The following is a 23,649-nucleotide window of genomic DNA, read 5'->3' on the forward strand; positions in this document are numbered from 1 at the left end:
CTCTCTCTCTCTCTCTCTCTCATCTGTAGCCCTTTCCACAAATGGTTCCTTCATCTGGAAGAATAATTTCCCCCACAGACAGTCAGACCTCTTTCCTGAAAATGAAACACACGCAGGCAGCCTGCTCTGGCGGCACCTCCCAGGCTCCACCTGCTTCCTCCTAGTCAAGCGAAAGCGGAGTGACAAGGGGAGGTCCACCAGGCCAGCCCAGGTGACAGAGGAGGAGTGGCCACATCTGGCTCCATCCCACCAGGCTTCAACTGTGCTCTCCACTGCTGGGGGAACCGTCCAGCTCCTTCCTCCATCTCTCTCAGTCTGTCGGCCCTGTGTCCCACCCCCAATGGGCTCCCACGGCACCTCATCCAATTCACCTTTCTCCTTGCAACTTCAGCAATTTAGCTGCTCAGTTCAGTTTCACATTTCTTGGATTAATCCATTTCTGCTACCCACCCTAATCTAACCACTATTTATCTTGCCAAGTCGCCAAGAGAAAAAAACCCAGCCTAGACCTCAAATCACCTTTACTCCTTGTCTCCATTGATGCCACATGCTCCACACTCCTTGGGGATCCAACCCTCCAACTTCAGCATGTCTCCTCTCCAGCTAAACATTCACCTGCCATGATTTTTTTTTAATTAATTAATTAAGTTTTGGCTGCGTTGGGTCTTCATTGCTGCGCGCGGGCTTTCTCTAGTTGCGGCGAGCCGGGGCTACTCTTCATTGGGGTGCACGGGCTTCTCATTGCAGTGGCTTCTCTTGTTATGGAGCACAGGCTCAGTAGTCGTGGCACGTGGGCTCAGGAGTTGTGGCACACAGGTGTAGCTGCTCCGTGGCATGTGGGATCTTCCCGGAGCAGGGCTCGAACCCGTGTCTCCTTCATTGGCAGGTGGATTCTTAACCACTGCGCCACCAGGGAAGTCCATGCCATGACTTTTAAAATGTCATCTTGTATATTTCAAAATCGTCAGTATGCGTGGTGGTAAATGGTTTACATGACCACATTAAGAATTCATAGAGAATAGAGAAGACACTGCGACAGCTATGCCCTCCTTAATCATTCCTTTATCTCTCTTTATTTCCTTGGTTGTTATACTCGTCAGGGACTTGACCATGTCCTGCTTAGAATGAATTGTCCCGTCCCTTTCTCAGCTCCACACCACACGCCAGCACCAGACTAACCTTTGGAAAGGTTCTCTCCTCATATCATTCACCATCTCAAAATCTCACTGACTCCCCACTGGCAGCTCCCCAGCCTGGCATCCAGAGCCCTCCACAACTGTGTCCCAATCTACCCTCTACTCACACTAGGCTTTCCTGCCTCTGTACTTTTGATCCATGCCCCTCCCCGCAATGCAACACTCTCCCACCTTCTCCGTATATCTGCTAGATTCACCTTAAGCCTTGCTTCTCCGTGAGACCCTCCCAGGTCACCAAAGCCCATGGTTCATTTCTTAAATTCATCCAACCATCTATCCATCCTTCCTTCCATCTTTTCATTCAGCAAATATTTTTTTTTTTTAGTACCTATTATGAGTCAGGCATTGCGCTGAGTTCTGGGGAAGCATAAATAAATGTCATGCTTTCCGTGCTGATGGGATTGACAGTCCACCATTTAGTTTGCACACACCTTGTACCAGATGTAGTACAAGGCATTTAAAACACGTTGTTATAAATTATCTTCACAGTAACACTGTGAGGGAGGCATTAAATTACTGATTTTATTGACAGTAGAACAGAGGCTCAGTGGGGTCAGGTTATCTGTCCATGGTTACTCCGACGGTAATTAGCAGCGTCTGTAACAGCCTGCCCTGATTCCCCGGGCTCCTGGGTGACACTCCTTCTCACCTCTTCCCCCACCTCTTTCTCTTTCCCCTCTTCCCACTCTTTCCTCTGAGTTCAAAGCATTTGGTAATTGATCAAATACTGTATGTTTTCTCTTTGCATTTTCTTAACTTTAATTTTTTGTGTGCTTATATTTCCCCAATTAGATTTGTAAATGTCGAGAGACAGAGTAAGTTGGAAAAGGATGCTGTTAAGAATATTGCGACTTTTACAGAAAAGGATTCATATATTCCAGTTGTAACAGCTTTGTAATGTCAACACCTCAATATTTTATGCAGCTAGAAGGAAGTCATTCATGAGTTAAACATAGATCACTAACACTTTCAAACAGTGACCTCCAAACTTTTAAATTATGAGGACCACTTTATTATTAAAAATTGCAAATCTGCTCATAAACAAAGTTATGCTTCTTTTAGCAACCGATGGAGGAAAGAACGTAGTGACAAACACTGCCGTGCATTTAACGATACTTTGAAACAAATTTGTACTTTATGAACCACAAGCACATATTCCTACTTTTGAAAAATAGATGTAGGTGTAAAACATGATGTATGTGGTTATAGATGATGCAAAACCATGACGAAACTCTTCACCTCCTCAGGCATGCACGTCCCAGAGACTAGAAACCACTGATCTACGAGTTTGCTGACCCTGAGCTGAGAGTGGGCAGGATGGGTGGCACCTTGTAAAGGGGCATTCGTTCCTTCTGAGTCCGGAATTCTCTTTGGGGCGGAATGTTAATGTAGGGCAGAGCTCTGACATTTCTCTCTCTTCCACACTCAACAAGAATACAAAGTGGGGGCTTGCGGGGTTGGGGGCTGGTGTCTCACCTCACAGATTACACAATATAATTACTACAGGTGTTAATGGCATTTACAGTAGTGGGTTCAGTGCGATGAATTTAAATACAATTGAGTGAGTTCATTTTGCCTGCCTCTTTCCTCTCCGCAGTCCAAGCCTCAGAGGAATCTGAGCTGACAGATACTGAGTTCAGTCAAAGTTGGAAGTGAGCCAACGGTCAAGGTCAACCGCTAAGAGGATGTTTGCCACGGGAAGAAGAGAATCACCCTCCACCCCTGTGCCCTTGGGCGAATCTTATATTGTCACTCTTCTTTGTGACATGGCCATGAGCTTGCAGGAAATCATTTGAAGCAAAAAACTGACAACTTATTGCACAGCTCGAAAAGGCTATTCATTGTAAAGTAATTACCCTCCAATAAAGATGTAAAAAAAAAAAAAGAAAGAAAAGGCTATTCAATATGTTTTTCATACATCTATCAAATACTTCCTTGAAGAAGCCTAGAGATCCTTCTGACATGAGACTTTAAACCTCACAGCAATGCACAGACGTCGGTGGTGACTCTCACTCTTGGCAGTAGAGCTAAAAGGACAGGGGCAGCCTAAATGTCAGTCAGCTGTTACTCCCAGGAAAAGAAGCCCCCCACCATGAAGGACTGCAATGCATTGTTGTTAATTAACTGGCAAAGAGATTGGGTTTAGTTTAAAAAGTAATAATGATTTGGATTCATGACAATCTAACCAATCCAGTTTGTCGTGATTTATTCTAGAGAAACATGCACAATACTATTATCTTTATCCCAAAATGCATTTAGAGTTCTTATTATGTACATGGCATAATTAAAAGCAGTAATATTTTATTTTAGGAAATTAGGTGTTTCTTGAACTCTGAAGGTGAAATCTATAAATACTCTATTTGGGCTCCCAAGTCTCCCCAGGTGTGAAGAACAGACCTCCCCCTTGGAAAATTCAGCCTCTAACACAATGCCTGGCCCATAAAAGGGCTCAGGAAATAAAATAATGAATGAGTTAATAAACAAGACGCCTGTGGCTTCAGCAAACAAATGTATAAACACAGACACCCTCATTCAAGGAAAACTCAGGCTCGACCCTCAGGCTGATCATCAAAAAGCCACACAGGTTAATAGCTGGTTTTACTATCGTTTTCCCCTTCCAGGTCTGGATTCCTTAGTCTTTACATCAAAAGCACAAGTAGAAAAGGAATCCTCCAAGGTTGTACATCCCTTTTGTGTGATAAATAGTAAAATCAATTCAGGACTTCTCTGGTGGTGCAGTAGTTAAGAATCTGCCTGCCAATGCAGGGGACACAGGTTCAATCCCTGGTCGGGGAAGATCCCACATGCCGCGGAGCAACTCAGCCCGTGCACCACAACTACTGAGCCTGCACTCTAGAGCCTGCGAGCCACAACTACTGAGCCTACAAGCCACAACTACTGAAGCCCGTGCACCTAGAGCCCATGCTCCGCAACAAGAGAAGCCACCACAATGAGAAGCCCGTGCACCGCAACAAACTAGAGAAAGCCCAGGCACAGCAACAAAGACCCAACGCAGCCAAAAATAAATAAATAAATTTATTTTTAAAAACTGGGGCTACGCTTACTGCAGAGCCCAAACCAATCGGCCAGATAAAAAAAAGTCTAGGCTCTGCAGGTCATACGGTCATCTAGCCTGTATTTTCCTAAATGTTTTCTTCTCTGGTATCATTAAAGACCTTATTCACCTGCTGGTAAACAATGAATACAGATCAGTGGTCATTAATCAAGGTCTTGGGTCACTTAATAGGATGGCTCAGTGGGTGTTTTCTATTGGGCTGAGCGCCTGATGGGTCATCAGGGTGACCAGGTCGAGCACAGCTGCATTCTAACCACGTTCTGTCTCAGAAGGATATGCCCCTCTCGTTCTCTACCCGCACTTATGGCTGAAGAAAGCAAAACACGTGGGAACACAGGGGCCATATCCGTGCCTATTAGGCCTTCAGATTTGCCTGCTGCCCTCCCCCGCCCCATGAGGCCTGCCATCCAGCACCCCTCTTTCACTGGCATCGGTGTCAGGACTGTAAGAGCCATTAGCTCCCAAAGCCTTCACTGCCAGCATCCACCCTTTACCTTGTTCTCCCCAATCCCGAGAATCGGCGGAAGAGACAAGTAATTCCCATTTACGGAAAAAAAAACTGTAAGAGGCTTTTTATTATTTTTTATACTCCCAAGTAAAAGTCTTTGCAGCACTGCATGAAAAAGCAGTGAGATTTTCAAGTTAAATGTATCTGCATTCCACAAGAGCACCCCCAGCTCACAGAGACAGTCCCACCTCTATCCTTAATAAGTGTCGGATTCGGCGCAAGATTTCATGAATAAAAAGGAGTTCTGGTGCTTTTACAAGTTTGGCAACAGGAGTCCCAGCAGCTCGGGAGTGGCAAGAGTGGCAATGTCCAGCCACTCAGCTCTGCGAAGGCTCTCGCTGTGCTGTCCCCACAAACACCCAGGTGCACTCCACCCCAGCCTGTGCCAAGATGCCCAGGAGAGACAGCAGTTCAGCTCAAAAGGCAGTAGGGCTGGCCCTCTGTATCCGTGGTTCCACATCTGCAGATTCAACCAACCGCAGATCAAAAATAAAATTATTCTTTTAATTCAAGAAAGTTCCCCAGAACAAAACTTGAATTTGCCATCCAACAACTATTTACAAAACATTTGCTTTGTATTTACAGCTATTTACATAACATTTACATTGTATTAGGTATTAAAAGTCATCTAGTAGTTAAAAAAAAAGTCATCTAGAAATGATTTAAAGTACACGGGGGCGGGGGGGGGGGGGGATATGCGTAGGTTATATGCAAATACTACACCACTTTACATAAGGGACATGAGCACCTGTGGGTTTTGGCATCTCCAGCGGTCCTGGAATGAATCTCCCTGATACTGAGCCCAAGCAGAGACCCACCAAATGTCATCCAAACCTGATCCTGCAAACGGTGATGTGGAAAAAAAAAAAAAAAAGCAGACAAAAGGAAAAGGGGATGCAAAAGGAAAACGAGCCAAAGTGACCAACCAAGAAATGAAAGAAGACGCACCTGCAGAAATACAGCTGCTAAGGAAAGGCCAGCCTCTGTGGAGCAGGGGAGAAAGAAGCCGAATCTGACCAACGTAAAGGGAGTCTCACCAGCTGTCCTAGTGCCCCCCTTCTTGTACAGTCCAGAGGAATTGTTCTATCAACTATTTTGTAAATGCAAGATTTTAATTGTTCTAGAAATACACTGTTAAGAAGTAGGATACCCACTCTATGCCTTAAAAATTTTTTTATAAGTATAAATACATTTTTTAAGAAGTGAGTTCATCGGCTGGTTGGTTGTTTTCAGTACCACCAAAAATTAATGAAATATCAATTTAAAGGAGGCTTTGATCATAGGCTGGGGCTGGGGGGAGAGTGTGCTGGCAGTTTTTAATGTAACAAGAAGCATAGCCAGATGGCAACTGGAAGTCATAACCATGCATTTAATTTGTAAACATTTCCTATGACTTACTTTATCTCCTTGTTGTCTTTCGGTAGAATTATGTATAAAACTGTTCCCTGACCCTTGCTCTTCCTAATAGAATTGGGCGCTCTCTGTGACAACTTTGTTCTCAGCCCAGCTTTTCCTAATAATGCTGTTAAAGTGCTGTGAAAAATTGGAAAATTTTGAGCATGTAGTGTATATGATATTAAATGATGACCTAGTAGAATTTTAGTTAACAAGTTATCAATGTTTTAAAATCATGGTCTATATTTTTCCAGCTGTATTGAGATGTAACTGAGAATAACACTGTGTGAGTTTAAGGTGTACAATGTGGTGATTTGATACATGCATATGTATCGAAATGATTATCACAGTAGGGTTAGTTAGCACCTCTATCACCTCGTATAATTGTGTGTGTGTGTGTGGTAAGAATATTGAAGATCTAGTCTCTTAATAACTTTCAAGTATATAATACAGTACTGTTAACTATAGTCACTATGCTATACATTACATCCCCAGAACTTATTCATCTTATAACTGGAGTTTGTACTCTTTGACTAACATCTCCCCATTACCCCCACTCCTTAGCTACTGGTAATCACCTCTCTGCTCTGTTTCTATGTCTGTTTTTTTAAGATTCCACAGATAAGTGAGATGATACAGTATTTGTCTGTCTGACTTATTGTACTTAGCAGAATGCCCTCAAAGTTCTTGCAGAACCTCTTTTTAAGAACAATTTGTCTCCAAATTTTAAGCTGGAAAGTCAAAAGAATAACAGGAAAAAAATTATATAGCTTTTAAATTTTTCAATGCTTGCATTAAGAACTATATAGAAATTGATCACCATGCATATATACTGACCACCAAATGAAAACCAGTAAAACATCAATGAAAGAGGAAAGAAAGTCTGAAAACACAAGGCCTGCTAGAAATCATAGGTAGAGAGACAGGGGCTCCCGACCCAGAGAGGTTCTGTAACTTGTCTGACATCACAGAGCAAGACATGAGTCATGCCTTCAGGGTCCGACCCCCCCAGCCCAGGGTTGTGTCCATTACCCCACGTGGCTTCCTTGAGGCAACTCATCATCGTACAGTCATGCATGGCTCGCAAAGCCAAAGAGCCAAAAATGGGTTCAAATCTAGATTTTCTCATTTGCTAGGTTGCCGATGGCAGTGATTCCCAACCCACACTGTGTATCAGGTCATCTGAAGGAGCTAGGAAAAAGATACAGTTTCTTGGATTCCTTTTCCAGAGAGTCCGACTCATTCGTTCTCGGGTGGGGCCCAGGCATTTTTAGAGAAACATCCTCAGGTGCAGCTAATTAGATGAAAATCAGTGCTCCATGGCTCTGGTTCTCCCCCCTGGGCACCCACTGGAGTCACTCGGGGGAGCTTTGAAAGTGACATGCCTGAGTCCCATCTTCAGAGAGGCTGATTCACCTAGTCTGAGGCTCAGCCTCAGCACAAAAGCAGGTGACTCCATTGTGTAGCCAGGGACGAGAACCAGTGCTCATGGGCTCCTCGAACCAGAAAGCTCTAGTCTAAGTTATCTCCCAAGGAAGTTTCAGGGACCTGATCATTGCCATTCCTAAAATTCCAGAGCTGTCAAAGCGCAATAAAGGCTTGCTGATAGACTTGTCTAAGGAGGCTCGATGTTAATGGACAGGTGAGAAGGAAAGGGCAAGCTTAAGAAATAACGAGCGCTTAGTCTGAAAAGGTCCCGAGGGTAGCTTATGCAGTCAGTCAAGCAAACATTACGACGTTATTTTACAAACGCACAGGTGGCACTTTTGGGGGCAGTAGAGGCTACTCTCCAAAGCCTGGCATCTCCTTATTTCCAAGGATATTTCGAGAGTGGAAATGAGCAAATTCTACCCACCTTAACTAATTCCTATCACAGGCAGAATCACTCTTGACCGAGTCTCATGGCAATCCTGCCACAAGGCTCTGGAGAACAGGATAATTCATTTACCAGATGCTGTGCCCTGTAGGTGAGCAACAAAGGATGCTACAGTGAAGGCTATGACCCACCAATGGGAATTCATACCATAGAAGAGCTATTTTCCTGAATGACTAAGAAAACTGATTTCCCCCTTAAACGTTATTTAGCAAGAATGATAAGTGAACAAGTAGGCTAGCAAAGCTGTCTAGGCTGCATAAGCCACATCTGGAATAAACATGGTGGGGAAGACATTTATCAGCCTATTAACAGGGCCCATTTTGGCATGCAGGGACTATGGTGATTTTTATCATCTCCTTTATATTTTTCTATCTTTCCTAAATGTTTTATCAAGTATTACTCTTTTTAAAAAATTATTTATTTTTGGCTGCATCAGGTTTTAGTTGCAGCACGCGCGATCTTCGCTGCAGCATGCGCGATCTTTCGTTGTGGCATGCGGGCTTCTCTCTAGTGTGGCACGGTGGCTCTCTAGTTGTGGCGCATGGGCTTAGTTGCCCCATGGCATGTGGGATCCTAGTTGCCTGACCAGGGATTGAACCCGCGTCCCCTGCATTGGAAGGCGGATTCTCAACCACTGCACCACCAGGGAAGTCCCCTAGAGTAGGTTCTTATACATTTGTTGAACAAGTGAACTTCCTCTCAAAGAAGAATGGTAGCCCTTTATAACGATAACATATGTTTATTTACGTGGAGCCATTTTCAAAGCATGTGAGACTTGCAGCTCCAAATGGGATCCCCAGAACGGCAGAACTGACAGCTCCTGGGAATTTCTTAGAAATTCAGTATCTTAGCCTCCTGCTTCCTCCCTCTGTTCCCTCCCCCGACACACACCCCACTGAATCAGTTTTAATAAAATCCCCAGGCAACTCTCATGTCGTTCAACTTTGAGAAGAATTGGTCTAGAGCATCGTCCCTCAACCTTGGCTGCACTTTAGGAATCAATGGGGACTCCAACATACAGATGCCTGGGTTCCAGCCCCCAAGAGTCTGATTTAATCAGTCTGAGAACCAGAATTCTTAAAAATGCCCCAGTGTGCAGCCAGGGATAAGAACCATTTGCTCAGCATCCTAGCTTGAGAGCTTCAAAACTCCTGCAGTATTTTGTAAGCCAGTGTCTCACCTTCACAGTGATTTCTCTCCTCTTTACTACTCAACCTTCCCTTATCGTATTACTTTTCCTCTTCCAAAAAATACCTCCTAGTTTCCTTTGTCAAAACATTTTACAGTTTACAGAGGACAAAACCTCACGCTGGTCAAGTAATTTGACCATGCTCATATTTCCGGCAAACCATGAAACAGGGATTCAGACCCATAGGTCTGTCCCCAAGGGGTGTGTGTGTGTGTGTGAGTGTGTGTGTGAATAGATTATGGTAAAACACAGATATCATAAAATTGTCCACTTTCACCATTCTTAAGTGTCCAGTTCAGTGGCATTAAGTACATTCACATTGTTGTACAGCCAGCACCACCATCCATCTCCAGAAAGTTTTCATCTTCCCAAACTGAAGCTCTGTCCCCATTAAACATTACCTCCCCCTCTCCCTCCGCCAGCCCTTCTTCTTTCTGTCTCTGTGAATCTGACCACTCTGGGCACTTCATACAAATGGGATCATGCAGTATTTATCTTTTTGTGGCTGGCTTACTTCACTTAGAAGAATGTTGTCAAGGCCCATCTATGTTGTGGCATGTGTTAGAATCTCCTTCCTTCTTAAGGCCAAATAATATTCCATAGTACGTATTGACCACATTTCGTTTATCCATTCACCTAGCGATGGCCACTTGGGATACATCCACCTTTTGGCTATTGTGAATAATGCTGCTGTGAGCATGGGAGTACAAATATCTCTTTGAGATCCTGCTTTCTTTGGGGTATATATCCAGCAATGGGATTGTTGGGTCATACGGTAATTCCATGTTTAATTTTTTGAGGAACCACCATCCTGTTTTCCACAGGGGCTGAACCATTTTACACTCCCACTAACAGGGCGCCGGGATTCCAATTATCCACATGTCTGCCAATACTTGTTTTGGGGTTTGGGATTTTTTTGATAGCAGCCCTCCTGATGGATGTGAGATGTGTCCCTGAAAACCATACCAAGTCTTTCCCTTCTAGAATTTTTCTTCTTAACTCAGTAGCAGTAGCACACACACAACGGAAAGACCTTGATCACAGTGCAGGAATGCGTGAGGATCACGCCCATTCCATCCCTCTGCCCTCAGCTTGGTTTCTTTAGGTTGGCAGCGTGGAATCACATAAAGCCTCCGCCTCACTCTAGCCCCCGACCTCCTTGATGTCAAAGTATGCTTCCCCCTCTTTTCTCTTTTCTCCACTCTCAGGATTCTCTGTAAACACTCCGGAAACATTTAGAAAAGAAAACAAATCATGTTTCAGGAGAGATCAGCCTATTTTAACTCCATTCATTTTAATGGGCATGCTCTTTCAGGAAACCTGCTCGGACTTGATCACGGGAGCTTGGTGTAGGCAAATTCTCCGCCCGCCCTTCAGAACCTGGGCAGAGGGTGTAGCTCCCAGGCGGGCGGGAGGGTGACTCACAGCGGCTCACCTCTCAGCGGCGTGGGCTCCACCCTGGGCGTGCCGTGCTGTCCTCCTCCCTGTCTTCCCTCCGTGGGCTTCAGCCTCCCAGGCCTTCCTTGCTTCCAGGCTCCCTGGGAAGCTGGGGCTGGAAAAACATGGTGATGAATCACAGCCCCTCTGACCCCTCCAGGGAAGGCAGCAGCAGCTCCAGAATGACTCGTGGAGAATCAGGACCCAAGCTCCCAGCTCAGAAGCCGTGACAGTTTCAGAGCAAATTATTGTGCAAAGGTCTCCTGACCAGAGCTGCTCGCTCCAGAAGGAGGACCACTGCCAACCTGGACCAGAGCAAGCCAGCTGTAATCAGGACGCCGATGGACTTCATGTGCTCAGCAAGTGCAGTCAATTAGGCTTGGGTGCATGCCGACAAGCTAAAAAGCACCCACAGCTGGTTGTTGGGAAAGAAATTGGTGCAGCCGCTGTGGAGAACAGCATGCGGCTTCCTTAAAAAACTAAAAATAGAGTTACCATATGTTCCAGCAATCCTACCCCTGGGCATATATCTGGACAAAATTCAAATTTGAAAAGATACATGCACCCCTATGTTCACAGCAGCACTATTTACAATAGCCAAGACATGGAAGCAACCTAAAAGTCCATCGACAGATGAATGGATAAAGAAGATGTGGCACATATATACAATGGAATATTACTCAGCCATAAAAAGGATGAAATAATGCCATTTGAAGCAACATGGATGGACCTAGAGATTATCATACTAAGTGAAGTAACTCAAAGATAAATATCATATATCACTTATATGTCAAATCTAAAAAAGTGATACAAATGAACTTATTTACAAAACAGAAACAGATGCACAGACATAGAAAACAGATTTATGGTTACCGAAGGGGAAAGGCGGAGGGGGGGATAAATTAGGAGTTTGGGATTAACAGATACACACCACTATATAAAATAGGTAAACATTGGGGCTTCCCTGGTGGCACAGTGGTTGAGAGTCTGCCTGCCGATGCAGGGGACGGGTTCGTGCCCCGGTCCGAGAGGATCCCACATGCCGCAGAGCGGCTGGGCCCGTGAGCCATGGCCGCTGAGCCTGCGCGTCCAGAGCCTGTGCTCCGCAACGGAAGAGGCCACAACAGTGAGAGGCCCGCATACCGCAAAAAAAAAAAAAAAAAAGATAAACAAGAACTTACTGTGTAGTACAGGGAACTATACTCAGTATCTTGTAGTAACCTATAATGGAAAAGAATCTGAAAAAGAATATATATATGTAAAACTAAATCACTTTGCTGGACACCTGAAACTAACACAACATTGTAAATCAATTACTTCAATAGAAAAAATAAAAAATAATCACCCAGTGTTGGAATCATAGACTTGTAGCATTTTAGGGCTGAAGGGGATTTTTCAATCTATAACATCAAGGAATTTCAGGATAAAAATAATGTGCAGTATTGATCTTACCCAGAGTCCTGACGGAACTGGCTTACACTGTCTGGTCAGAACCAACTGTTAAATTTTCAGGAAATGTGTGAACCAGTTAATTTCAAGTTGGTAGCTTGAAACGGGCCTTTGGTGGGATCCTCACACCACAGAAATTGACAAACACTCCAAATCAGGGCTTCCCTCTCTCCCCCTCCTCCACCAAGAACTGGGTGTTTAGAAATTTACTAGAACATCATTGATCTTACACAAGCCTTTTATTTATAGATAAGAAAACTGAGCCTCAGAGAGGGGAAATGACTCATCTAGGGTCACACTATAAATTAGTGTCAGAATTCAGAATCCAAATCCTTTCTGTCCTGGTCCAGTGAATGGCTACCTAAAGCACAGCCCTGTTACCCACAGCCCAGAGTCCTGCCAAAAAATAAAGCCATGTTAGAGGGTGTAATTGCAGTAAAAACAGGGAGTGAGAGGTGAATAGCTATCTTGAAAACAGGTTTTCAGGGGAAGAGATTGCTCCCTATGAGGCCCACCCTGGAATTTGCTCTAATAGTTTAAACTGAGGGATGAGCACTGTTTTTGTCATATTTGTGTGGAATGCAACAGGAAGACTTGGACACAACGGTGTATTTGTGATACCGTCAACAAGAAGAGGCTTGGTTGCCCTTGAAAAAAAAAGAGGAGGGAATTCCCTGGCGGTCCAGTGGTTAGGACTCTGTGCTTTCACTGCCGAGGGCCTGGGTTCAAACCCATGTCAGGATACTAAGATCCCGCAAGCTGCTCAGTGCGGCCAAAAAAAAAAAAAATTAAGTTAAATTTTAAACAAAGAAAAAGAAAAAAAGGTGGCATGTTTGGAAAACTTGGGATAAACAGATTGACCACAAGTAAGAAGAAACGAAGATTTGTAGCCTGAAAATCCATCATTTTGGCTGCATTACCAGACTTGCTCTACTGTTTCCTGTGATGCACGTGGCTCCCAAACAAAAGCAAACGGACTTTGATGCTCACAACTTTATCCACAGTGCGACTTTCCTGTCCTTTCACAGCTGAACTCAGAGCCCTGGTTTAGGACTTTTATGGGCAAAAGGAGAGTACACATGCCATAAGCCAGAAGAGCAGGCAGGGGAACACATGCCATAAGCCAGAAGAGCAGGCAGGGGAAGGACAGATGCAGGAGGTGTAAACCCAGACTGGGGGGAATATTCCAATTGGGTCTCAAGAGCTGGGCTCAGAAAGGTGCTCAGAAAGGCCCAGCACCCCCTGCTGCAGAGGGCAGGGAGCCTGGGAGAAACAGAGAGGCCTCTGATTTTTCCTGGTTTAATCACCCACCAGTGACAGCAGAGCAGGGACTGGGCAGCCCCACTGCACAGGATGAAGAAAAGAGGAAACAGTATACTTCCAAAGCAGGAGGGAAGAGGCGAACATCTCTAAGGGGCTGTGGATTCCTTCCCCTCCACGCTCCCTCTGTAACCCCTTGTGGTTGCTCTGGTCAAGCCAGCCTCACTACTGATACGCTCTTCCAAAAATCACTGCCGCCGCCTCATCATTTTCCAGAGGCTCCTCCACCCCGGCTCCCGGGGCACCGTCGTGCTCACTCCCTCTGACTCTGAGAGCAATGCCCTCCGCTCTCACCCCCCCTTCATCGCTCTGCCTATGTGAGGCTGCACAGCTGTCACCTCTTTAACCTATGATTGTCCTCTCAGCCCTGAGGATAGCCACGGTCTCACCTGAAGAGTGACGCGACTCCTGGTGTCACTGGTGGCAGGACAAGAGGTCCCTCACAATGGGCAAAGGAAAAGAGAACTCAGGTCCTGGGTGGGCAGCCCTCCTGCCCAGACTCCAGATGCCGGCTGTAGAGTCAGGGATGCCTGTGTGAGGGGTGCAGATGGGAGCCAGTCACGTGGAAATATCCAGTCCTTGGAAGGAGGATGCCCGGCAAGGGCCCCCTTTGAGGCTGGGCTGTGGAGAACCCTGCTCTCCTTTGGGATGAAACCTAGGAAGCTGGCTGTGGTGGATTAGAACCATATACCTTGCAAATCCGATATTCACTGTATCGTTTCTGCTCTCTGTTTAGTACTTGGAAAAGTCTTTTTTTAATTTAAGTTTCAGTATGTCACAGCAGTAGTAAGAAGAAAAAGGGAAAGGGTTGTATCTACTCTTTGGACAAAATATGATAGAAGTGGCAGCGTGCTACATCATCGAGGCTCTGGGTGTTGAAGCAATTTTTTATTTCTGTCACCTCCTCTTTGAAATGCCTCTTCCAGACTTCCGAGCCTCTCACCCGCCCTAATTCTCCTGCACCTGCCTTTGGGGTCACCTTTCCCCCTTCTCCTCCTCCCCTAAGGGGGCTCTTTCCCAAAGGGATGCTCTGTGCCCTTCTGCCTGCCTCTTCACTCTGCCCTCACAAGGTCATCTGCTGTCAAGACTTCAGCTGCGACCTCCATGAGGATGATCCCAAACGTTTATCTCTAGCCTTGACCTTTCTCCAGACCAATTTCAACCTTCTCCTGGGCCACACTGCCTGGACAGGTGATTGCTGTCGTAAACCAACATTTCCAAAACGGAATTTCTTTCTTTCAACCCAAGCCCCCAAATTTCAGAATGACCTTGGACAACCTCTCCATTCTTCAGCCTCACATCTAGTTACCAAAGCCTATCGACTCCATGTCCACTGCTCTCTCTACCACGCCCGCCCTCTTCTTTCCAGCACCCGTGTCCCCACCCAACCCAGGCTGCATCACCTCTTCCCTGCACTGCTGCAAAGCCCCCTGACCTGGACTCCCCACTTCCAGGCTCTATAACCACTTGAAATCAACCAGGTCAACCTTGACAGCTTTCCCTTCATCAAGCCCAGGCGAGGATGTCTTCTCCTCTGCCTGAAACACCTTGCTCTGCTTGCGTTCAAGGACACAGATGGTGCCCCTTCCCCAAAGTCTACCACTGCCTCTCCCCAAACACTACCTGCAGGCCTGTTTCTTCTCCCTAGAAAGCTTTTCCTTGCAATGTCACCTGCCCAAAGCTCTTTTCTCCTAATCCAAAATCTGCTTCAAATGACACGGCCCGCTTGGATTCTTCTCTGATACCCTCACCCAGGTTGCCTCACTGTCTTGCCCCAGAGTGCGGCAGGGCTCCGCGTGGTACCCACCGCTTTGCCCTGTATCACAGCATCGCCTGTGCTCCCTCTTCCTTTCCCCACCTTAGCGATGCCTCCATCTCTCACTGTCCGAGCCAGAAACTTGGAAATGACTCCACATTCCTCCTTCTCCCTCATTCAACACTCAAGTCCTCTCAAATCTGCGTCTGAAATCTCTCTCAACCTTCCTCGCAGGTGGTAGCTCAGGTCATCCTCATCCCGGGAGCAGGGGCGGGGCTTCCCAAGCAGCAGTGCGATAGGCAGCCCCAATCTCCACCCTGCTCGCTACCTGTGTGACCTTGGGGAGGTTACTCAGCTTTCAGCTTTTCTGAGCCTCAGTTTCCTCATCTGCAAAAGGGGTTCAAAAAAAAAAACTCTCAAAAAAAAAAAAAAAAACTCTCCAAAATTTTATACACAAACACACACCGAGAGAAACTAGCAAAAGCCAGACACAAAAGGCCACATGTTGTGTGATTTCATTTACACGAAATATTGATTACAATCAGAACTCTACCCAGTCAATGCGGGTCCTCGGTTTTCTCATCTATAAGATGAGGTTAGATCAACTGACCTCTAAAGTCATATTGAGTTCTGTTTTTTGATTCCTTATTTATAAAAATGACTGTTAGATAGGCTGATGGAAGAGAACCCATATAGCAATCCCCGGGGAGGGTGTGGTGGTCCCTCCATTTCAGCGGCACTGAGATAGAGTGGGGATGATCCTGGAGGTTTGGATTCTTCTGCTGGTTTGAGCATTTATCTTGGGAATGATTTTAGGGGTCATTAAATCCTCCAGGCCTTTGTTTTTTGTTTTTATTTATTTATTTACTTATTTATTTGGTTGCACCAGGTCTTCTTAGTTGCAGTAGGTCAGCTCCTTAGTTGCAGCTCGCGGGCTCTTTTAGTTGTGCCTTACCAGCTCCTTAGTTGCAGCACGTGGGCTCCTTAGTTGCGGCAGGTGGACTCCTTAGTTGCGGCTCACCAACAACTTAGTTGTGGCATGCGATCTCTTAGTTGCAGCATGCATGTGGGACCTAGTTCCCTGACCAGGGATCAAACCCAGGCCCCCTGCATTGGGAGCGTGGAGTCTTATCCACTGTGCCACAAAAAGGCGCCCAGGCCTTTGTTTTTGCATCTCTAAAATCTGGGAGTTCCAGGAGGTGGCTTCTGTGGTCCTTCCCATAGAAAGTGTGAGTTCCAACCCATCTTCACTTTCTGAAGGCAACCTATATTCACTCACGTTATAGATTCTAGGAGTTTTAATAAAATTAATGTCATTAATGTTTTTCTGTTAAAAAGACCGAGGGAAGGGCTTCCCTGGTGGCGCAGTGGTTGAGAGTCCGCCTGCTGATGCAGGGGACACGGGTTCGTGCCCCAGTCCGGGAAGATCCCACATGCCGCGGAGCGGCTGGGCCCGTGAGCCATGGCCCAGAGCCTGCGCATCCGGAGCCCGTGCTCCGCAATGGGAGAGGCCACAACAGTGAGAGGCCCGCGTACCGCCAAAAAAAAAAAAAAAGACTGAGGGAAGTACATGGAATAATAATACACTGTATGTGTTAAAAAGAATGCAGTAGATTTATAAATACCGATGTGGAAGATGTCCCATGAGTATTGCTAAGTTAAATAAACTGAGTTTCAAAACCATTTGTATAGTACAATATCATTTTTTACAAGAAAACAATGTGTGCGCATGCCTAAACATACCCAGATCTTCTCTCAGTCTTTCCCATCTCACTGTGCACCACAGTCCACTCAGCTGCTCAAGGCAAAAGACACAAGGATCAGTCATCCTGGTTCCTTCTTTTCCTTCACACCTTACCTCCCTCTCTTCACAGGACACGGGAGAAGCCACATGGATATCGCTCTTGAAAAGTCTTATGGGGCTTCCCTGGTGGCGCAGTGGTTAAGAATCTGCCTGCCAATGCAGGGAACACGGGTTCAAGCCCTGGTGGGGGAGGATCCCACATGCCGTGAAGCAACTAGGCCTGTGTGCCACAACTACTGAGCCTGTGCTCTAGAGCCCGCGAGCCACAACTACTGAGTCCGTGAGCCACAACTACTGAAGCCCACGTGCCTAGAGCCCGTGCTCTGCAACAAGAGAAGCCACTGCAATGAGAAGCCCGCACACTGCAACGAAGAGTAGCCCCCGCTCGCCACAACTAGAGAAAGCCCGTGCGCAGCAAGGAAGACCCAAAGCAGCCAAAGATACATAAATAAAATAAATAAATTTATTTTTAAAAAAAGTCTTATGATCTGGGGAAACAAGACGATGCACAAAAGCAGATTACTGAATAATTGGCCTAGACGTCATAATTGGAAGAGAGAGAATCCTGATGGCTGGATGGTCAGAGAAGAGGCACGAAAGGCTGAGTGGGTCAGGCTGGAGGAGCAGACGCATGAGGGAATCGGGGGGAGTGAGCGTGTGAGGGGAGGTGGCTGCCATTGACCGAGGCCTGGCACAGGTGCCTGTGTTAGTCTACGGGGGCTGCCGTAACAAAGTACCTCAGACTTGGTGGCTTTAACAATAGGAAAGTATTTTCTCACAGTTCCGGGGGCTGGAAGTCCAAGATCAAGGTGTGGGCAGGGCTGGTTTCCCCTGAGGCCTCTTCCCTCTGTGTGTGTCTGTGTCCTGACCTCACTTCCTCTTCTTCTACAGACACCAGTCTTATTGGATTAGAGTCTGTCCTACTGACCTCGTTTTAACTTACTTACCTCTCTAAAGACCCTAATTCCAAATACAGTCACATTCTGAGGTCCTGGGGGTTAAGACTTTACTATATGAATTTTGAAGGGATACAGTTCAGCCCACCACGTTGCCTACACCTGAAGTGTAATAAATGGTGAGAAAATGGTTGAAAAACTGAATGAGTGAAGCAAATTGTGTTTGCTTTGTTTGTGGAAACGGTGGGAAGTTAGTGGGACACTTACAGTAGGAAAGATCATGGAGGGCCTTGAGCACTGGAGAGAGAAGTCCAGCTCAAGCTCTAAGACACTGGAGCAAAGGAATGCCTGGTGGTTGATACTGTTGCGGGCACATTAGAAGGCGCTGGTTTGCCTTGTGGGTTGGAGCAGAGGTGAGGCTGGAGGCAGGGAGGTCAGATGAGAGGCTAATTCAGTCATTCCAGGTGTGGGGCCACAAGGGCCTTGACCAAGGTGTTGGCCACAGAATAAAAGCTGGAGACGGTCGGGTGTGCCTGGTGGTTGCTCCAAGCACCTGCACCAGCTGATGCACCTGTGAGGACCACATTCCACCTTCACCTTGAGAACAATGAGTCCTCTAGAAACTGGAAGGACAGCGGTTACCAAAGCCATGTAAGGTGAGCTCATAAGTCCGGAGACACCAATGATTCCAGATAATTCCTTTTGATTCAAGGCCCACTCAATTTGTTTGGCCCCGCCCTGGCTCTGCAGCTGGGTGCTCTCTCCTCTACAGGATGGGTGGGTTACACTAGAACAGATTCTTCCTGATTCACAGAGGCATTAAACTCACTTCCACTGTGTCTTGGATTTTGTTGTCATCTCCCTGCATCACATCACTTACACCTACCAGGCTGTCCTCTCTCCTCTTCCCTATTTCTGAAAATCCTCTCCATCTTTGAAGTCCCAGTTTATACACAGCGTTGTCCACACAGCCCTCCATGATTATTACTGTTCAGGTGGCACTCTCCCTTGGCTGAATCCTAATCACACACGCTTATACCATAAAATCCACCAGGATATTAAATAATGTATTATGACAATGCTCAAGATGTTTGGAACATTCATGCAAACTCCCCCAGGAGATTCTAAACTCCTTGAGGTTATAAATTTGGGACTTCTTACGTATTTATTACCTGCCAGATCCAGTACATACTAGGTGCTCAAGAAATTAATGCTGAGACAGTAGCCAACACCCCAGAAGTCCATGGAGGTTTTTCCCTTGGCCCAGGAAGTGGGGTTAGTAACAAAAGTAGTAGAGATAAAATTTAAGTATATTATTTCAATCCATAGAAATAGCCTTTAAGTCACAACTGCACCAGCTCTCCCCTTACTTCCTTAATACAGCTCAAAAAAGCATCAGCCCCAAGGCAGAGGAGTCCTTATACCTCCAAAAGGAGCTTCCTGGGTCGAAACACAAAGCTGACTTATCCTCACGTGCATAATGTTGATAAAAGGGTTGAGTGACTGACTCTTGGCAGTCTGCATCCAAGGAGATAATTAACCTGTCCTTGGAAGCAGGTAGGACCAACGCCTGTGATAAGGATCATACAGAGGGCCTGAGGGGAGCTGGTGCCAGGGCAAACTTTGGGGTGGAACACTGCTGTTTGAATACTACTTATAAGAAGAGGACAAAGGGGAGTTGGCTGGTATTTTTGCAGAAAGGTAAAAGCCGATCCTCAAATGCACATGGAATTGCAAGGGGCCCCAAATACCCAAAAGAATCTTGAGAAAGAAGAACAAAGTTGGAAGACTCATAATTCCCAATTTCAAAACTTACCACAAAGCTACAGTAATCAAAACAGTGTGGTACTGGCATAAAAATAGACATATAGCCCAATGGGATAGGATAAGAGATTTGAGATAAATTCATGTGTCTGTGGTCAAATAATTTTCAACAAGGGTGCCAAGTCCATTCAATGGGTGAAGTCTTTTTAACAAATGATGCTGGGAAAACTGGATATCCACATGCAAAAGAGTGAAGTCAGTCCCCTATTTTACACCATATACAAAAATCAAGTCAAATGGATCAATGACCTAAATATCAAATCTAAAACCATAAAACCCTTAGAAGAAAACACAGGGGTAAGTCTTCATGACCTTGGATTTGGCAATGAATTCTTAGATATGACACCAAAAGCACAAGCAACAAAAGAAAAAAAAAAAGATAAATCAGACTTCAAAATTAAAAACTTTCATGCACCAAAAGACATTATCAAGAAAGTGAAAAGATAACCTGTAGAATGGAAGAAAATATTTGCAGGTCAAATACCTGATAAAGGTTTAATATCCAAAATATATAAAGAACTGCTAACGCCCAACAGCAAGAAGACAAATGACAAAACTTAAGAAATGGCCAAAGGATTTAAATAGACATTTCTCCAAAGAAGATATGCAAAGAGCCATCAAGCATATTAAAAAATGTATAATATCATTAGTAATTAAGGAAATGCAAGTCAAAAGCACATTGAGATACCATTTCACACTGATTAGGTGGGCCATTATCAAAAACAAACAAACAAAACCCAGAAAATAATGTGTTGACAAAGATGTGGAGAAACTGGAATGCTAATACATTGCTGGTGAAAATGTAAAATGGTGCAGCCACTTTGGAAAACAGTTTGCTATTTCCTCAAAAAGCTAAACATAGAATAACCATATCATTCAGCAATTCCACTCTTAGGTATATCCCAAGAGAATTAAAAACAGGTGTTCAAACAGATACCTGTCCACCAACGTTTATTGCAGCATTATTTGCAGTAGCCAAAAGGAAGAAACAACCCGTGCCCATCAGCAGATGAATGGATAAACAAAATGTGTTATATATATACTATGAAATATTATTCACCCTTAAAAGAAGAATGAAGTTCTGATGCAACAAGGGTGAACCTTGAAAACATTATGCTAAATGAAATAAGCCAGACACAAAGAGCCGAATATTGTATGATTCCACTTTTATGAAACATCTAAAACAGGCAAATCCATAGACACAGGAAGTGTAATAGAGGTTACTAGGATCTGGGGGAGGGGTCAATGGAGAGTTTCTTTTTTTTTTTTTTGCGGTACGCGGGCCTCTCACTGTTGTGGCCTCTCCCGTTGCGGAGCACAGGCTCCGGACGCGCAGGCTCAGCGGCCATGGCTCACGGGCCCAGCCGCTCCGTGGCATGTGGGATCTTCCCGGACCGGGGCACGAACCCGTGTCCCCTGCATTGGCAGGCGGACTCTCAACCACGGCGCCACCAGGGAAGCCCAAGAGAGTTATTTCTTAATGCTTACAAAGTTTCTGTTTGGGGTGGTGAAAAAGTCTTGAAAATAGATAGTGATCCTTGTACAACATTGTGAATGTACTTTATGTCACTGACCTGTACACTTAAAATGGTTAAAATGGCAAATTTTCTGTTAAACATATTTTACCGCAATAAATTTTTTTTTATAAAATAAAAGAAGAGTTGGCAGATGTGAGGAGCAGAAGCAAGGTGCAACGTGTACCTGGCACTCTCTGGAATGGGTAGATATTGGGAGAGTATGTGGTAATGGCCAGGCTTTTATTTCAAAGACATTTTGTGTTAGATGCCAAAATATGCCTAAATACACAAAAATCATAGGCAGAGAAGATTTGTTCCAACAAATTGGGAGAAGCAAGATTCACCCTTGGAGTCAGCAGACTGATCCACAGGCTTTTGGGGCCACCCCAAGATGCTGAGAAAATGATCTCTTAAGTTCACTTTCTATGCCCAAGCTTTATTATTCTGGCGGCACTTACTTCCTTTGCCATGTTAAATTAAAAAAAAAAAAAACTCAGATGACAGATGCTCGAAAGCTTGCTTAGCTAGAAAATGTTTAATCTTCCAGCATCTCTTATGTCAAAAAAAAAATAGGCACTATGGCTTCCATAGCCTTTTAATTTACTTTTCAGGATAAGGTATGTCAGTTTCCTATTCAGCAGAATGTTGAATTCTGTTACCTTAAGAGAAAGCCACTTAGAGTCACGTTCCGTCCTCCTCTGACCCCGCAGGACACTGGCTCTGGGGCACTGCAGTGTTCTGATCCATCTCTAGAAAAGCGTGAGCATTGAGATAATGTGCGTGGCAGTGCTTGGCACACAGAAGATGCTCAAAATACGTTTGTGATATATAGAGAATCCCAGCTCCCTATAAGATGGAGAAAGAAGTACAAAGAGGTGATTGTTAGGAGAAAAGAAAAGGACATCCCTGGGATACTAAAGAAGTTTAAGTTCCGCTTTTAAAGAGGGACATGTTTAAAAGAGAGCACATAGGGTCCTTATGTACTTCAAGCCTCTTTGAATATCTCTGCAACTTCATGTGGATGATTCTAAACCTTCAGTTGGATCAGGAAACTGATTTTCTGGGCTCTCCACTTTTGAATTTAAGAGTGAGCTGCCTGCAAATCAGACATGTCCTCAAATATTTAAACCTCCTGAATGAAAAGCTCCTCCTGAAAAGCACAGGTAAAGAAGTGTGACTGTAACAACATTTCTGCTTAAAAATGAAAACTGAGCCTTTAAAATAGATACATACTTCTGTATAAGTGACATTTGGTTAGATTTGATATGATGGCTAGTTTGCTCAATTTTCCTTTATTTTGGTTTCTCTGTTCTGCTCAAATTATACTATGCAGATACACCACACAGCTGCCCTAAAGACTAATTGCTAAGAGACAGCTCTTTCAGGGAAGTAGATTCAATTATCATCAAATCTTTAATTACACAGTATATTATATACTTCACATGTATAATTATTTATTTTATGGCATCATGCCATCCTGTAGATAAAGAAATCACATGATAATTATTTATTTTATGGCATCATGCCATCCTGTAGATAAACAAAGACTGAGAACATCTACTAGCTTTTCTGGGAGTGTCCCTAAAAGGGTGTAATTTTCATTCTAACCAATAACTAAGATGGGAATAACCCCAGAAGTAGATTGTTAACCTGCTGGTGTAAAGTAAGTTCAGGAATTCCCCTCATGAATATTTTGTCTTTAATGTAAAATTGCAGAAGTGTTTATCACACCCACATGAATATATTATTTATATTTGTGTTGGAAATACAAATATAAATAATATAGAGATTTTGTATTCAAGAAATTCACAGTATAGCATGGAAGACTGGCATATAAATAAATCATTAAAATAAAGTCTGATAAAGGCACAAAAAGGAGTAGGGGATGAAGGGTGGTGATGATCTTCATGGTGGTAGGTAAAAGTCAAAAGTGAATACTGGGGAGATCAGCTCGGTGCTTTGTGACCACCTAGAGGGGTGGGATAGGGAAGGTGGGAGGGAGATGCAAGAGGGAGGGGATATGGGGATATATGTATATGTATAGCTGATTCACTTTGTTATACAGCAGAAACTAACACACCATTGTAAAGCAATTACACTCCAATAAAGATGTTAAAAAAAAGTGAAGAATGAATAGGCATTTTCATGCTTACAAAAGTCAACAGAACACTCCAGCAAGAGGGAACAGCAAGTGCAAAGAAACACAAAAGAGAGTGATGGGTTTAGGACAACTCTGTGTAGATCTATATTGCTATAAATATGGGGGTAAGCTGATAAGAAGTGAGACTGAAAATACAGAGTAAGGCCAGGGGGTTCTATGTTTTACCATCCTCAATAAGTAATAACAGGTAATTCATCTTCATCTTAACATACACAACATAAATTGTGTTACTGGATTGTAAAATA

Source organism: Lagenorhynchus albirostris, chromosome 10 (genome assembly GCF_949774975.1).
Source record: "Lagenorhynchus albirostris chromosome 10, mLagAlb1.1, whole genome shotgun sequence".
NCBI classification, from domain to species: Eukaryota; Metazoa; Chordata; class Mammalia; order Artiodactyla; family Delphinidae; genus Lagenorhynchus; species Lagenorhynchus albirostris.